At 44.3% G+C, this 18,482-nt stretch overlaps 1 protein-coding gene across 1 annotated transcript in view; it reads right to left on the reverse strand.

Moving 5' to 3' along the window:
- Positions 1–18,482, reverse strand: part of LOC133360719 (up-regulator of cell proliferation-like) — a 32,759-nt gene that overhangs the window by 1,656 nt on the left and 12,621 nt on the right. The gene's annotated exons all lie outside the window — the stretch shown is intronic.

Here is an 18,482-nt window from a genome sequence, read left to right on the forward strand (position 1 = left end):
AACAGTGAAGAGGAGTCGTAGAATGGTTTAAGCACTTCTTTGTTTCACCAACGCACAGCAATACTCCTTCCAAGACCAACCCCGAACACACGTCCCACAGCCCCTTTTAACCCCTCAATCCTTCAAATTCTAAGCAGCTCTCAAACCCTCCGAATGAAGGCTCAGGATCAGTCCCATAATACTTTTGTGTTCGTGATGTAGTGAATTAATATGGACCCATCTCTTTTGCTCAGCCAGCTGGATTGTGGCCTCCAAATGTAACAAAAAATGTTTTGATACTTCTACTGATGCTCCTGCTGTTGTGGAGTGACTCATGCAGCCAGCTATGGCTACAGGGTTTGGTGGTACATGTTATTTATGTCGTTTATTGTGAAATTTTGGTCACAGTTCCTATGATCACTGTTACATTGCTATTATGGTTTTATTTTGGTGATTTAGAAAAGTTTTTTGGTTTGGCCATGTTTGTTTGTTGTAGTACGGAGTTAGAATGATGGCTTTAATATAAGTAGTCTTGTGGTTGTTGTTGTTGTTTGACTTGCATCCCACTGGGATTTTTTCACGGCGTTAGTGTTTATGTTTGTTGCAGTTGCACCCTATTCAAGAGCCTAATGGCTCACAGGGCTATACCAAATAAATGAAACTGAAACTAACCAGGCTCATGTGGAAGTGTAAGGGTCGCACGGCAGGGCACACTGAAGTTAAGTGGGGACATGGGGCCATACCAAATATGAAGTAATTAATGAAGAAAGATGGCGGTAAGGAAGCCTCCAAACAAGACAGGCGATTGGAGGAGATCTGAAGAAGGGATATTTGGCGGGAAATAATATTAAAAATACACCAATATTATCCTGAGGTTTTTTGGGTTAGATCGCGTATATATAAATGTGTTGTTAAACTCACCACCATCCGACAGCCAAAATCGCAATAACAGGTATTGCTATTTTTGCACATAAAACGGCAGAATGTGCAAACAATGTACATACGGAATATTATCCATGGCGTGATGTACATCAGGGCTGTCCATAAATGACGTCACGCGATTTTGGACGATTTTTTGACCCCCCCCCCCCTTCGTCACACGGTGACACAAAAGTCAGACCCCCCTTCAAATATGACGTCACAAAGCTCCGCCCCCCCCCCCCAAAAAAACATGCTTCAAATCGCTGTAAACTATTGTCATTGTAGTGCGTATTTAATGTGGCGCTGCACTCTGATGTTGTAGTAGAAAACATTTATTAAAAAGTCTATTTAATGAAGTAGAACGTGTTGTCTATATTTATTAAAAGTTGCGTCACACATCGTCACAAATGTCTGACCCCCCCCCCCCCCCCGGTGCGTGACGTCATTTATGGACGGCCCCTAATTGCTTAGCATGTCGCACGTCGGGCGCGTGTAGCGTGGTATGAGCTAATTTCGATTAAAATGAGTAGCCTCGTAGTGTGATGGGTCGCCACTCGCCAGGAATGGAGTTTGGGAAGCCATGCTTGACTACGGCGTGAGGAACGCTTACAGAGAGTGAAGGAGACATTGGCATCGCGCAGTGTAAGTGGCAGGTGCTGTCACAACACCAGCCATGTGGTGGCAGCAACGTGCTGCGCAGACCAAACTGGGATTACAGCTCACTGGTTGGGCCACATTTATGCTTCAGTCACGCGTACCTCAAGCCGCCATGCGTTGCGGTGTGACGACCACTCAATGAGCGAGTAGACGCACGGGAGCTACACATCATTGACAGTCTTAATTTGGAGCTTTCGTGACTGCAGGAATTATTCTTTGGTTCTTTCGGTTAAGTCACGTCTAAAAATAAAATAATAAATTAAAATAATAGCGACGTTTCGATTGCAACACAAGCAATCATCATCAGGCATAAAAGAAATAGCAATAAAAATCGAAATAGAAAACTATAGACAGACATAAGCAGACAGACATCACAAGGACACACAGAGAGAGGACACATATCGGCACAGAGAGAGGGGTCGTTTCTGTGACGGTCCCTTAAATATAGAGAGGGGGGGGCGGGGACGGAGAGAGGGAGGGGGCAGAGAAAATTTGCATATCAATGTGTGTACGGCAACGTGTTGCTGCTGCGCAAGTAAGATGACGACGTGGCGCGGCACACAAGCTTGAAAATTAGGAGAAAGGCACACTAAAATTAAATAACCTCGCAAAATATCGAAATGTGATGTAATACAACACAGAGAGTCGGTCAACACACAATTAACGCATAGCCTGGTTGATTACGTATTTCAAAGATTGCTAAGTTAGAATTTAAGTGTGAACATTTATTCAACAAAATCACATGCGCAATCATTGTCGTCTTCATCAAAATAAGAAAATTCATCATCATCATCATCACGGTTTCATCTTCTTGGTTCTTTCGGTAAAGTCACGTAGAAGGGAAGTAATAAAATAATAAAAATTCAACATAATAAAAACAATAAAATAAAATATGTTTTATTTTTATTATTTTATTACTTCCCTTATACGTGACTTTACCGAAAGAACCAAGAAGATGAAACTGGAATTATTTGGACAGATATGTAGGATGGATAACAACAGGAAAATGCAAAGTGTGTTGTTCGGAAAAATGGAAGGAACCGGAAAGATAGGGAGACCTAACAGAGAATGATATTGTCTATTCTGAATGGCATAGTTCCTTGTAGACACACACGTGTATTCATTGCGTTAATACTTGATATTGTCTATTCTGAATGTCATAGTTCCTTGTAGACACACACACGTGTATTCATTGCGGTAATACTTGATATTGTCTAATTTGAATGTCATAGTTCCTTGTAGACACACACACGTGTATTCTTTGCGGTAATACTTGATATTGTCTATTCTGAATGTCATAGTTCCTTGTAGACACACACACGTGTATTCATTGCGGTAATACTTGATATTGTCTAATTTGAATGTCATAGTTCCTTGTAGACACACACACGTGTATTCATTGCGGTAATACTTGATATTGTCTAATTTGAATGTCATAGTTCCTTGTAGACACACACACGTGTATTCATTGCGTTGCGAGAGTTGAAAAACCAGAAGGGGAAAACCCAATGAGTAATTTGAATGAGAAGTTGTGAAACAGGCTTGATGGCTGGGGATGATAACAAGTGGTAGGAACCTGTGAATTTCTCCCTTGACCTAACAAAGGCATCACCAGAAAGGCCATGAATGAGCACCCTGACGTTTTAACTGTGCGCATGACAGGAACCGACCACACTCAGCAGCTGAGCTGTTTTAATTAATAGGAAGTCTTGGCGTTTGGAGAGTCAAAATGTTCAGAATTACCAGTTTTCAGTTTAATTTATTAGGTAAAGTCCTGTGAGCCACGCGACTCTTCACTCGGGTGCAACCACAACAGACAAAAACATGAACAAGAAACATCTTAAAGTGACTACACGCAACAGAAAAATCCAGAAAAAACAGCAAAGTCTTTCAGAAAAAGCACCGCATTGCAACACTGTGTGCAAAAATCCCAGTGGGATGCAAGTCAAACAATAACAACCATTAGATAATTTAGATTAAAGCTATCAGGCTAACTCTGTACTTCAACAAACAAACATGGCTAAACCATACGTTTTCTAAATCACCAAAATAAAGCTATAAAAACAATGTAACAGTGATCATAGGGAACTGTGATTCAAATTTAACAATAAACGATAAACATAACATGTTCGAACAAACTTGGCAGCCATAACTGGCTGCAAGAGTCACTCCATAACAGCAGGAGCATCAGTAGGAGTATCAAACATGTTCAATGCACCTTTAAAGATCAACACACTATAATCAAAACTCAAGATCATACTTTGCAGCGGTCATCCGGAGCGATGCTTTGATTTTAGGCCACTCTGCATAGCAGTGGCAGCTAGGGGTGAACAGCTCGTCAAAGCAGTTTTGAGTGAAGTTAGTGATCCAAGTTGCAGTTTATTGGCGATAAACATAGTCATTTGATGATAGGCTGTACTGTTACATGACAATACAGCCTAGGGTCAAAAGCTGTTCTTATTAACAATAATCGTCTTTGTGTGTCTATGTTGTGTGTCTCTGTTTTTTCTCTCTATGCTTGTGTGCCTGTCTGTGTGTGGAAAAAAAGAACAGATAATTCACTGTAACATGATAACAAATGTAAATGTTAACAGCTTCAAAAAGTCAAAGAGTCTCCACTATCGTTGTCTACGAGTACCTGGAATCTTCTCCAGGTGGTCTCGAGAGCCCGGGATACACATTCATTGTGGTTATTGTTGCAAATTCTCAGAAGTGTTGACATTCTTCTGAAGCACACTGTACTTGGTCCAGATTGTGGACCAAGAAGTATCGCAGCTGACATGCATCACAATTAATAACAAACGGATTGTGAATTGTCGCGTTACTATGAGACATAATCGTGTGTTTATTTAATCACATGATCGTGGGATCTGATCATTGATGCTTTTCTAATCATTTAGTACACATTTATGGGAACGTACATTTGCACGTGTACTGAAGTTCAACTCTGATAAGTACTGTTCGATGTCAATTTAAGTTGATATTAAAGTTGCTTATATCAAGCAGGGTATGTGTGATTCTGTCCTAACTCATGCATCATATTTCTCAATTGCGAGAACTGTATCTGAATTCTGAGACCTGAGATAACTATCTTTAATTGATAAAGCGAGAAACAGTAATTGTTAAATCGAGAATAATTTATATTTTCATGATTGATAATACATACCCCGAGACAACGTGAAAACCAATAACTTGTGATAGAGCGATAATTAATCTATTAATTGTTAAATCGAATTCCCTAATGATCTTGAATTCATGAAGTCAGAACAACTATTCTTTAAGCATAATTGTCATTGATCATAGGCATAGTAATTAATAATGGATTTTAATCGCAATAATACATTGCATTTCAAGGCCGTAGCCATGGAGTCAACATTGGGGGGGACCAAATCTTCGAGGGTGTCTGGGGGTCCCAACCCAGAAAAATATCTAAATTTGAAAACTAATTTCCTGCCTAAAATATTTTTTACAAGTCACTAACACATGGGATGGACTTTTCATCATTTACAATAATGTAAAATTTTCTTGCTGTGGGTTTTCACACCTGATGATGATTGCTTCTGTTGCAATCGAAATGTCGTGAGAATTTTATTGTTTTATTTTATTATTTTATTATTTCCCTTCTACGTGACTTTACCAAAATAATCAAGAACATGTCTAATAGTATATTGTATTTACATTGCTCTGTTTTTACTTTTTTACCATTTCTTGTTTCATTGTATGTAATGGCAGAGATTATGGATTAATAAAGTACAACCATAACCACAATCATATAAACAGGAATCTATTTTATAGCAATATATTGGGGGGGACATTTTGAGCATGTTTGAATATTGGGGGGTGTGTGTATGTCCCAATATGTGTCACCCCCAATATATATATTATAATTACGGCCTTGTTGCATTTAATTACATTTGTAGTGAGTTCAACCGAGTCACAGACGTACTCTTGGAGGCAACATATTTATATAACACCAACACACGGGGTCATTGCCCCTTAACAGAATAACAACCTGTGGTGGTGACCACCAGGCTAACTACACTAAATACAACGTAACTGCTACTACGGAACGAACCACAGCTCGGGTCCAGGTCCACGTGTTGGAGACTCGGTAGAACGTAGACGAAGGTTTGTTCAGGATGAACAACAACGCCGGCCCCTCTGGGGGACCCGGCTTATATCCTCTGCGGCATGGCCGGCTCCGCCCTTGGCCACGACCACCTTCCAGAATCCTCGAGCAGGATCTGGACCCCGACCACGTGACCACCCGACCACCCCTAGCCCCCACTTGTGGCCCCTTTGTAGACTTAACTGGTCACGTGTCCTCTCGGGTCAACCAGAGTTCCATGGTCTTTAGTAACCTCATTCCTACGGCCGGCACTCCTACACCCTTTCCTGTAGGGGCCAGCACTGCACGCCAAGTGTGGTGCCATCCAGCGCATTCGATCAGCGCTCACCCAGCCCCTCTAGGGCCGGCATCACACGGTGACATCCCGCGATGTCACGACACATTTAGCATGAACACATTTAACATTATGCACATGCATCACATTTAAAAATATTCCATAACAGTACTATTTATTTAACACAATGTATACAATAGTGTGGCGAAACAGATTTGACCTGATCATTACACGGCTTAACGCAACTAAAAATTAGAAGTCATAGCAACTTTGCTCCAATAAGCAAGAAAGATACGTTGCTATACAAGTGGCAACATGTTATGGCAACAGAACATCCGATGGCGGCAATAAATGATAGAATAAGAGCGTACATGCATCAATGTGTGAAGACCAAAAAACAACAGACCACTTAAGGGCCGTCCATAAATGACGTCACGCGATTTTGGACGATTTTTGACCCCCACCCCTTCGTCACACGGCGTCATAAAAAGTCAGACCCCCGTCGAATATGACGTCACAAAGCTCTGCGCCCCCCCCCCAAATAAAACATTGTAGTGCGTATTTAATGTGCCGCTGCACTCTGATGTTAAGTAGAACGTGTTTTCTATATTTATTTAAAGTTGCGTATTTTGATGTGACGTCACATTTATCACCCCCCCCCCTCGTCACACATCGTGACAAACGTCTGACCCCCTCCCCCCTAGGTGCGTGACGTAATTTGTGGACGGCCCCTTACCCGATGTGGTACGCGCGCAAACCGATAGTCAAAAAAGTGTGTCAAGGCCTCTGATTGGTGCAGGGAGGCCTCAGAGAGGACTGCTTCGGATGAGAGAATTGACCGATTGGAGGACAAATTCAAAGTTAAAGGTGTCAGGGGTGGGGTGGTAGAACGAGGGTCGACTGTCGGGGCAACGGTTGACAACCATTGGAGAAGGAGGACGGCAATTGGCTGAGGGGAATGGGGTGAGCGAACCTTCCAGAAAGGGAGATCGAGGGAAATAAAATGGGGGGGGGGGGGGGGAGCTTGGAGAGAAGGCGAACTTAGATCGTCAAGAGCCGAATCAAGAACGTCTGCATGCCGACGTCGCGACAAATGAACCTTTAATATGGCAAGACCCCGGGGTCCCGAATAAACTCAAGTCAAAATCGTCATTAACTTATTTATTTTGGATGACTCCATCCCACCGCGCACATGATCGCCGTAACCGACCAGAAATCAATCCTCTCATCATTCACCGAGCACCCGCGGCGTTGCCAAAATTTCCGTAGTCATAAACAAAACTTTGAAACTCTGATTAGCGCATCGTGTGAGGAATAGATTGCCGTATTGTTCGCCTTCAACAGACATCAAAGGATGTCGCAACGCAGTTCATGCGAGAGCCGGGGGTTTGTGGATCCCCGGGGTCCCACCATAAGGTTCAAATGCAGTCAACAAGCAGGCAATTGATCACGTAGGATTTCGCGACCAATATCGTCAACAATAAGAGTTTTCTTGGGGTTAGATCGCGTTAATATATAAATGGCTTGGCTCTCCAACACACCGGTGTGCTGTGCTAGTGACGAATTGGCACGTTCTGTTCCCGTGACAACCCTTACTAGTTGGCTGTGCCGGGTGGTGGCGGGTTTAACGAAGACGGAAGCTTGTGTTGCCTCCGAAACTTCGTGATTTTTATTTTATTTTACTTTTATTAATTTTAATGTTTTACCTACGTGACTTTACCGAAAAAACCTAAGAATATTTAACGACATATTTATATATCTACGCGATCTAACCCAAAACACCTCTTGTCGTAGAGTGGATCAAACGAGTCCAGCCCAGTTAGGTCAAGGCATGTACGTGCTGTTGCAGTACAGTGAAACATGATAAATAGGTTTTAGTTACATATTCGTCACAATGACAAAAAATAATGCTATTTTCCATGTTTGCTATTAGAATGACATTTCTAGCCACGATTAAAATAAGTAGAGTGTTGTGTATGTACCCCCTTTTTATTTTTTTTTAATATTATTTATTTTTTTAAGAATTATTCTGCCAACATAGATAATATCGTTTTTTTAATAGACGCGGCCACGTGGGAACGAACACGCCCCCACACTTCCACAGAGGCCCCCACACTACCACAGATGTGCGCACACCTCATTTCAAAGGAAAGAGGACAGGAAAGCGGGGCAATAAGGTAATAAAAACTCCCCTAAATTCACACAAGAGGAACAAGGGAGGGGGGGAATTGCAGGCGGGGGGGGGGGGGGTCAGCAGGACATCGTTTTGTTAAAAAAAACCACAGAACCAGGCACCATGGAGTAAGAGATAATTATATTCTGAACAAAGATAAGCCGGGATATCAGATTAAATAATCACAAGAAGTCAAATAATAAGTACGGAATTAAAGTAGAAGAGGAATCAAGGGCGGAGAAGGCTCTCAAAATTAACCAAACACAACACCCATGGGAAGCGAGCAACACGACCGCCTTTGTCTTTCCGAGAGGATCTCCACACACAGGCACCAAGCCAGGAAATGACACCCATAAAGGTTGGGGCAAGGGCTCAAAGGAAATTAACACACGCCTTCGAATAAATAAGCGCATGCGCCTGGTGCTCCCACCGTGGAAACAACCGTCTTTGTCTTCCCACAACACGGACAGGAAAAAATTGCACACGCGAGGAAATAACATTTCCATGAGAGATCGGGTCATGATGAAACATGGTGAACACGGTTTCGGCATAACTGTGCAGATGGAACCAAGCAGCAAATAAGTTGCATTTCAACTTCCAAACCAAATCAACTTAAGCTGTGTGAGACAAAGGATGTGATCCCAGAGCAAGGGAGGGAATAATTAAGCTCGCTTAACGCGTAAGTTTTCGCGACAAATATTATTCAGTAACAAAACATGGATTCGAATGTTTTTTTATATAACTCGACGCGAATCATCCGTCTGGCTAATGGATAACTTCGGTGGCACCGTCACGAGGCCCCCACCCCCACCCCTTTCTTCCAGAAACGACACACATCTGTGTCTTCAAAGCTAATAAACACACGGACAAACACGCACGCGAAACACACGGACGGACACACACACGGACGCAGATGGTTCAGCCCACAGGAAGGTTTTATGACACAGCCTTTGAACAACTCGGGAAGCCGAGTGGAATTTTCCGATATAAACCGAAGGAAAATCCATACAACACAGATCATCCGGGCCACGAGGGCCACCTCGTCGCCAGGGCTTTGGCTCCAACGCAGATCGCCAGGGATCTGAGCCCATCTCGTCTCCGGGCTAAGGCCCACCAGCAGATCGTCCGGGCCACGAGCTCCACCAGAGATCATCCGGGCCACGAGCCCATCTTTGGCTCCACCAACAGATCTTCACGAGCTCCGGCCTACATCTCATCTCGTCTCCGGGCTAAGGCCCCACCAGAGTTCTCCAGGGCGACAGCCATCTCTCCTCGTCGCCGCCAACGAAGAAGCTCCTGTCATTCAGAATGACGAGGTTCGCGGAGTAGCGACGCGTAGCTACAAGCCGAGGTCTGCACCACCTGAGAAGAATCGCTACCCTGAGTCGCAGAGCTGCGAGTGAAGCCAACAAAGACGCCAACGTCCACCCTGCCACGAACGAAGCATCGCTCCTCGTCAGAGTGACGACCAGCGAACAACCCGCAGGAAAGGCGGAGATCGCTGAACGAGCGCCAACTTGCGCCACCTTGCGCCACCGTGCGCCACCGTGCGCCACCTTGCGCCACCGTGCGCCACCGAGCGACAACCAGATCGACCAGCATCAACCAAAACCGACTCGTCATCCCGCCGTGGAGAAAAAGAGTCAAAGTCTTCTGAACGAGCGCCGCCGCTCACCTCACAGCAGAGAGGTCGTATCGCTCCCCACATACAGACTCAAAGAAACACAGAGAAAATCTTGTCAAACCAGTTCCTTTGTCAAAGACTCTCGCCGAAGAATTAATTAAAACAGAGCCAGATTCGCTCTCGCGCCCACACGCCCTCACCCACCATTGTATCAAACATTCCGTTAAGAGGATTTTTTTTTATACTTGCCGATGAATCTATTGACATATACTTTCGCCTCTTGGGTATAATAAGTGCTATATTACCGCCATAGGAAGTGTGTCATGCTTGTTTCAAACTCGGCCAGTCACCGATTGTGATCGGAAAAAAAAAACGAACTAATGAGATGCCTGGTTGTTAGGAGGGTTTTTAGTCATAGTCTCGCAAATGCATAAGTGTTTATTCATTCATTTTAGTCAAATGCATAAGAGTTTTCGTTATTCATATTGCATAATTGCATAATTTCGCAACTGCATAAGTTTTTGTCGTTCATATTAGTTAATTGCATAATCTTGCCCATGAATTATTGACGCATGTTTGACCTGCATGATAGAATGTCACGTGTTTGTTAGAATAAAATTGTTATCACAGAAGCATATCGAGTGTTCCTTCCAAGTCCATGCAAAACTATCTATTCATAAGAGCTGTATCCTGTGATGAGATATGAAAATGGTGACCTAAAATATCATAACACACACTAGGATAATCGGTAAATGAATCTATGATAATCGTGTTATCCTGATTGATAACTCTGGATAAACGAAACTAGGCAAATGATCATAACTGCACACATTACCATAAGCGCAAGCATCCGCATAAATTACTACGATTATCATAATTTATGCATATAATTACACGCATTATCATAATTTATGCATAGTAATACACACATTAACATAATTAATGCGATTTGCCCATTTTTCGGAAAATTATTAATTTTTATTATTTTTATCAAAATTTGATAATCACAACACATACAACATAATGGGTGGCGTCGTCCGGGATCTCTCGCAGACAGTGTTTTGCATGGATGATGGAATGAATCACTTCGTGTTAACCAGAATATCGGGATCGAACATTGCATGGTGATTGTGAACGGGCGGAAAACTAAAAAACGCCCTCTAAGGTTAAAACCCAGAATAGCAGGTTAAAACAGAGACAGTGGAATTAAGATAATATCGTATCAAACCAATTGCATCCTCTGATAAATGGTGTTAGAGGTACGCACTTTGAATAGGAAAATAACAATAGCTCGAGTCAAACTGACTACACTCTGTGAGATAATTGTTTTATATGCACTCTGAAAAGAAAGGTCAAAGTAACTTCCGCCATACCTAAGATGCTAGGATTAAGAATAATTTTTGAATGGGTTACGGGATACGGGGAGCTCGTATTTAAACGTACCGACCAATCTGTTACAAAGCAGTACAGTCAGAGAGACATATGGGAAGGGAGCTGTATCGATAACACGAACACACCTCGGGGGAAACTAATTGACTGGATAAAATGTAACGAAGGCGAACACGATGCAAAAACTGCAGAGAAGGCAGGACAGGACTCATGCCTTCTCACACAGGCATACAGACAGGGATTGTGGAATGAGGGAAAATTTGGAAAGGAAACGGGAGAGAAATCAGTGCTCGCGACACCAGCGAAACTCACAGACGTGGATCCACAGAATAAATATGGAAGTAACATTAAATCACACTCTTGGGTACGTGGACAGAGTCCAGGGATTGATCGCACAAAAATTATGGATATCGAACAAAAAATCCTTGACAAAGGGAAACCCTCACAATTCGAGAGAAGGGATGGAGAGATACATATGCAAACAAAAACATGTGAGACTGACAACTTCACAGATAGAGGGAGGAAAAATGTTAAAGTAAAGTCGACAGGACATGCTCCACTAAGGGCAGAGGCAAAAACTGAAGGGAAATGGCAACACGAGCGACACGGCACTGGGCGCGCACACAGAAAATGCACACCACTTAAACACAAGCGACACAGCACAGACCAAAGTGACAGATTGCCTGATGATAACTTGTTTGATGATGACGCTGTCGGCAATCAACTTTCGGAATACCTATTCACCAGTAAAACCCTTAAATTGATGGACAAGGCTCTAGTCAGAATTCCCGATTTTGACCCCCACAATAAGACTATGGATATCCACACACATATCGCAACAGTAAAAGAGGAGGCAATGATTAGAGGGCTGAGGAGACGGGATGAAAAAGCGAGTTTGTTGAAACGGACCTTACATAAAGAATCTATTCCATGGGTAAAGTCACTACCACACAAGGTTAGAAATGATTTCAAACAATTGAGCCTGGCAGTGATTCGGAAGTTTGGAGAATATTCGACACTCACTGAGGGGTTTTATGCTGTAAAATCGATGACCCAGGGCATGGACCAAGATCCACGTGACTACCTCGTACAATTTAAAAGAGCGTATTACGCAGGCGATGTGAATCAATACCACAAAGGAGATAAAATGTTCAAAATTATGTTTTTTGAATCCTTGAGCCCAGAGATTACAGAAAGGGTGAGAATGGTTTTGAATCCAGAAACCGCATCCTTACGCCGCATAGAGAGCAAGGCGTACATGGCATGGTTATGCAGAGCTAAGAATCATAATTCGGATCCAGAACACAGGGAGAGGGATAAAGAACCCAGCCTCTCAGAGAGGAATAAAAATCACCGAGCAGTCCCACCATGCAGGGAGCAGCAAAAACGCACGCACACATGGCAAAATAACCCAGAGAGAGGTTGGCACGAGAATGAGAGCGGACAGCCCATACGCGCCACGCACGCTGAAGTTTTGTTAAACCCTGAGCTCATTGGGAAATACAGGGCGGGCAAAAACGTGGACAGTGCTCCCGTAAATGACGCGCGGATCGAATACAAGGACAGGGTTGCATTGAAGCGTGATCGGACAGTACAAAAACAGACAGCAGGGACACGCCCTGAGGAGCGCAGGCATGAGCCTTTGAATGGAAAATATCCAAGGGAAACCAAAAATTACGTGGATCGGAGTGCTAAAATGGAGACGAATGTCCATGACGTATCGGGAATGGTGTTGAAATCCAACACACTCGTAAAAACAAAGAGGGCAACATTACGAGGCACAGAATTAAGTCGACACACTGACTCGGCAAATGTGCATGTAATCGCAGAGAGAGCGAATGCCACGAACCAAGTGTCAAAGTGGGTCGTGTGCGCGAATTCTGGTTACGTGCAGCACAATTTTTCACCACACACTCCCACGACGCGAGAGAGTGAGAGAGGAAACTACAAAAACGAACCCGAAAACCGTGATCAAATTATCAAAGTGATAAGTGGTAAACCAGGCAACATGAGGAAGGTAACGCATAAATGCGTTCGAAACCGCTACCTAGCGTTTCCCAGGATTTAACAAAATCAAAAATGAATGTTCGTCAGAGTTATGATGTATGAGAACCGATGTAACGCAATATCGATGTTAACGTGTTGTTATTTTCTTTGCTTAATTCAAATGTAACCAGGATTTAACAAAAACAAAAATGAATATTCGCCGGAGTTCTGATGTATGAGAACCGATGTAACGCAATATCGATGTTAACGTGTTGTTTATTTTCTTTGCTTATTTCAGATGTAACCAGGTTAAGATGGTAATACGTGCACGCGCGTCGTAAGAAATAACCGCCGAGAGTAAGGGCGGCTGATGGGATTCATGACATAAAAAGGGGGCATTACTTTGTTTGAAAATTCGCCAGTGGCCAAATCGACCCCTGATAATTTTCAAACGGGCGGACTGTTGTGTATGTACCCCCTTTTTATTTTTTTTTAATATTATTTTTTTTTTTAAGAATTATTCTGCCAACATAGATAATATCGTTTTTTTAATAGACGCGGCCACGTGGGAACGAACACGCCCCCACACTTCCACAGAGGCCCCCACACTACCACAGATGTGCGCACACCTCATTTCAAAGGAAAGAGGACAGGAAAGGGGGGCAATAAGGTAATAAAAACTCCCCTAAATTCACACAAGAGGAACAAGGGAGGGGGGGAATTGCAGGCGGGGGGGGGGGGGTCAGCAGGACATCGTTTTGTTAAAAAAAACCACAGAACCAGGCACCATGGAGTAAGAGATAATTATATTCTGAACAAAGATAAGCCGGGATATCAGATTAAATAATCACAAGAAGTCAAATAATAAGTACGGAATTAAAGTAGAAGAGGAATCAAGGGCGGAGAAGGCTCTCAAAATTAACCAAACACAACACCCATGGGAAGCGAGCAACACGACCGCCTTTGTCTTTCCGAGAGGATCTCCACACACAGGCACCAAGCCAGGAAATGACACCCATAAAGGTTGGGGCAAGGGCTCAAAGGAAATTAACACACGCCTTCGAATAAATAAGCGCATGCGCCTGGTGCTCCCACCGTGGAAACAACCGTCTTTGTCTTCCCACAACACGGACAGGAAAAAATTGCACACGCGAGGAAATAACATTTCCATGAGAGATCGGGTCACGATGAAACATCGTGAACACGGTTTCGGCATAACTGTGCAGATGGAACCAAGCAGCAAATAAGTTGCATTTCAACTTCCAAACCAAACCAACTTAAGCTGTGTGAGACAAAGGATGTGATCCCAGAGCAAGGGAGGGAATAATTAAGCTCGCTTAACGCGTAAGTTTTCGTGACAAATATTATTCAGTAACAAAACATGGATTTGAATGTTTTTTTATATAACTCGACGCGAATCATCGGTCTGGCTAATGGATAACTTCGGTGGCACCGTCACGAGGCCCCCACCCCCACCCCTTTCTTCCAGAAACGACACACATCTGTGTCTTCAAAGCTAATAAACACACGGACAAACACGCACGCGAAACACACGGACGGACACACACACGGACGCAGATGGTTCAGCCCACAGTAAGGTTTTATGACACATCCTTTGAACAACTCGGGAAGCCGAGTGGAATTTTCCGATATAAACCGAAGGAAAATCCATACAACACAGATCATCCGGGCCACGAGGGCCACCTCGTCGCCAGGGCTTTGGCTCCAACGCAGATCGCCAGGGCTCTGAGCCCATCTCGTCTCCGGGCTAAGGCCCACCAGCAGATCGTCCGGGCCACGAGCTCCACCAGAGATCATCCGGGCCACGAGCCCATCTTCGGCTCCACCAACAGATCTTCACGAGCTCCGGCCTACATCTCATCTCGTCTCCGGGCTAAGGCCCCACCAGAGTTCTCCAGGGCGACAGCCATCTCTCCTCGTCGCCGCCAACGAAGAAGCTCCTGTCATTCAGAATGACGAGGTTCGCGGAGTAGCGACGCGTAGCTACAAGCCGAGGTCTGCACCACCTGAGAAGAATCGCTACCCTGAGTCGCAGAGCTGCGAGTGAAGCCAACAAAGACGCCAACGTCCACCCTGCCACGAACGAAGCATCGCTCCTCGTCAGAGTGACGACCAGCGAACAACCCGCAGGAAAGGCGGAGATCGCTGAACGAGCGCCAACTTGCGCCACCTTGCGCCACCGTGCGCCACCGTGCGCCACCTTGCGCCACCGTGCGCCACCGAGCGACAACGAGCGACACCCAGATCGACCAGCATCAACCAAAACCGACTCGTCATCCCGCCGTGGAGAAAAAGAGTCAAAGTCTTCTGAACGAGCGCCGCCGCTCACCTCACAGCAGAGAAGTCGTATCGCTCCCCACATACAGACTCAAAGAAACACAGAGAAAATCTTGTCAAACCAGTTCCTTTGTCAAAGAGTCTCGCCGAAGAATTAATTAAAACAGAGCCAGATTCGCTCTCGCGCCCACACGCCCTCACCCACCATTGTATCAAACATTCCGTTAAGAGGATTTTTTTTTATACTTGCCGATGAATCTATTGACATATACTTTCGCCTCTTGGGTATAATAAGTGCTATATTACCGCCATAGGAAGTGTGTCATGCTTGTTTCAAACTCGGCCAGTCGCCGATTGTGATCGGAAAAAAAAACGAACTAATGAGATGCCTGGTTGTTAGGAGGGTTTTTAGTCATAGTCTCGCAAATGCATAAGTGTTTATTCATTCATTTTAGTCAAATGCATAAGAGTTTTCGTTATTCATATGGCATAATTGCATAATTTCGCAACTGCATAAGTTTTTGTCGTTCATATTAGTTAATTGCATAATCTTGCCCATGAATTATTGACGCATGTTTGACCTGCATGATAGAATGTCACGTGTTTGTTAGAATAAAATTGTTATCACAGAAGCATATCGAGTGTTCCTTCCAAGTCCATGCAAAACTATCTATTCATAAGAGCTGTTACCTGCGATGAGATATGAAAATGGTGACCTAAAATATCATAACACACACTAGGATAATCGGTAAATGAATCTATGATAATCGTGTTATCCTGATTGATAACTCTGGATAAACGAAACTAGGCAAATGATCATAACTGCACACATTAACATAAGCGCAAGCATCCGCATAAATTACTACGATTATCATAATTTATGCATATAATTACACGCATTATCATAATTTATGCATAGTAATACACACATTAACATAATTAATGCGATTTGCCCATTTTTCGGAAAATTATTAATTTTTATTATTTTTATCAAAATTTGATAATCACAACACATACAACAAGAGGATTGTGTCGTTTCATCAAAACCAGCTTCTTGACCATCACGAGACGCACATACCTATGCACACAAACACAAATATCCCCCGTGTAGCCTGTTACAGACTGTTGGGGCAAGTGCTGTTAGCGAGCACCTATGAAGGCCGGCACGGCACACGAGGGGGTGGGTGTCAAGAACCACACCACGCCCGGCCGTCTTTGTCTCCCCAGTGGCGACGTTTACACATCGCACCAGTTTCTAATTTGAGGCTGAGTCGACCTAAGCGAGGCTCAGGACCAGTTCAGACAATGGTCACTGGTGTTGACCGTGAACAGGAAATCGAACTGGGGGTCGCCGGTTTCGTAGCGCAATGCACTAAGCGCTGTGTCACACACACACCTGTCTGGAGACACACACACACCTGTGTGGAGACACACACACACACACCTGTCTGGAGAAACACAGACACACCTGTGTGGAGACACACACACACACCTGTCTGGAGAAACACACACACACACACACCTGTGTGGAGACACACACACACACCTGTGTGGAGACACACACACACACACCTGTGTGGAGACGCACACACACACCTGTGTGGAGACACACACACCTGTCTGGAGAAACATACACACACACCTGTGTGGAGACACACACACACCTGTCTGGAGAAACACACACACACACCTGTCTGGAGAAACACACACACACACACCTGTGTGGAGACGCACACACACACACCTGTGTGGAGTCGCACACACACACCTGTGTGGGGACACACACACACACACACCTGCCTGGAGACACACACACACCTGTCTGGAGACACACAGACACACACCTGTGTGGAGACACACACACACCTGCCTGGAGACACACACACACACCTGTATAGAGACACACACACACCTGCCTGGAGACACACACACACCTGTATAGAGACACACACACACCTGTCTGGAGGCACACACACCTGTCTGGAGGCACACACACCTGTCTGGAGGCACACACACCTGTCTGGAGGCACACACACACCTGTGTAGAGACACACACACACACACCTGCCTGGAGACACACACACACCTGTGTAGAGACACACACACACACACTTGTCTGGAGACACACACACACCTGTCTGGAGACACACACAGACACACACCTGTGTAGAGGCACACACACATTTGTATAGAGACACACACACATTTGTATAGAGACACACACACACCTGTGTAGAGGCACACACACCTGTTTAGAGGCACACACACACATCTGTCTGGAGAGACACACACACCTGTGTAGAGGCACACACACCTGTCTGGAGACACACACACAGACCTGTCTGGAGGCACACACACACCTGCCTGGAGACCTACACACACACCTGTCTGGAGACACACACACACACACCTGCCTGGAGATACACACACACCTGTGTAGAAGCACACACACACCTGTATAGAGAATGTTGTATACTAACCCTTCTTCCATAATTGAGATTAATAATATTTGATGATTTTTATATATTATCTTTTTACTTGTTTTTTTTAATGAGTGAAACACACCAAGCGCAGCAAACTGCAAAACACCAGGTGTTGTTAAGTAATGAACTGGAGGAGGGCTAGGATGGCAGAATTTGCAACCTTGCTTCAAGGAAAGATAAGGCCTGATGAACGGGCACATGTCACCCGTGCAGGCGGCAGAGACAGTGGGAGTGTCAGCCAGACATAGTTAAGGCAAAAGCCCAATCATCCTGCATGGTTTTAAAGTAACGTCAAAATTCGAAATTCAACAACAGAGTAGGCTAAATTATCGATCCTCGCGCTCGCTCAAATTGGAGACCAGGCTGCGAGCTACATCAATGAACCATTGCCCATTTGCTAATCCAATACTGAATGTTAATATTACTGAAGTCAAAACGAATTCTATGACCTCAGCACATGGGCAAATAATAGGGCAGTGTCGACTCAAAGGCAATGGAAGAAACAGAGGCGCCTTTGTCTAAATCACAACCACAGAAAGCCAGGAATCATCACTGATTGTGTGTTCAGG

This window comes from Lethenteron reissneri, chromosome 69 (genome assembly GCF_015708825.2).
Source record: "Lethenteron reissneri isolate LAM-NWPU_2019-01 chromosome 69, ASM1570882v1, whole genome shotgun sequence".
NCBI classification, from domain to species: Eukaryota; Metazoa; Chordata; class Hyperoartia; order Petromyzontiformes; family Petromyzontidae; genus Lethenteron; species Lethenteron reissneri.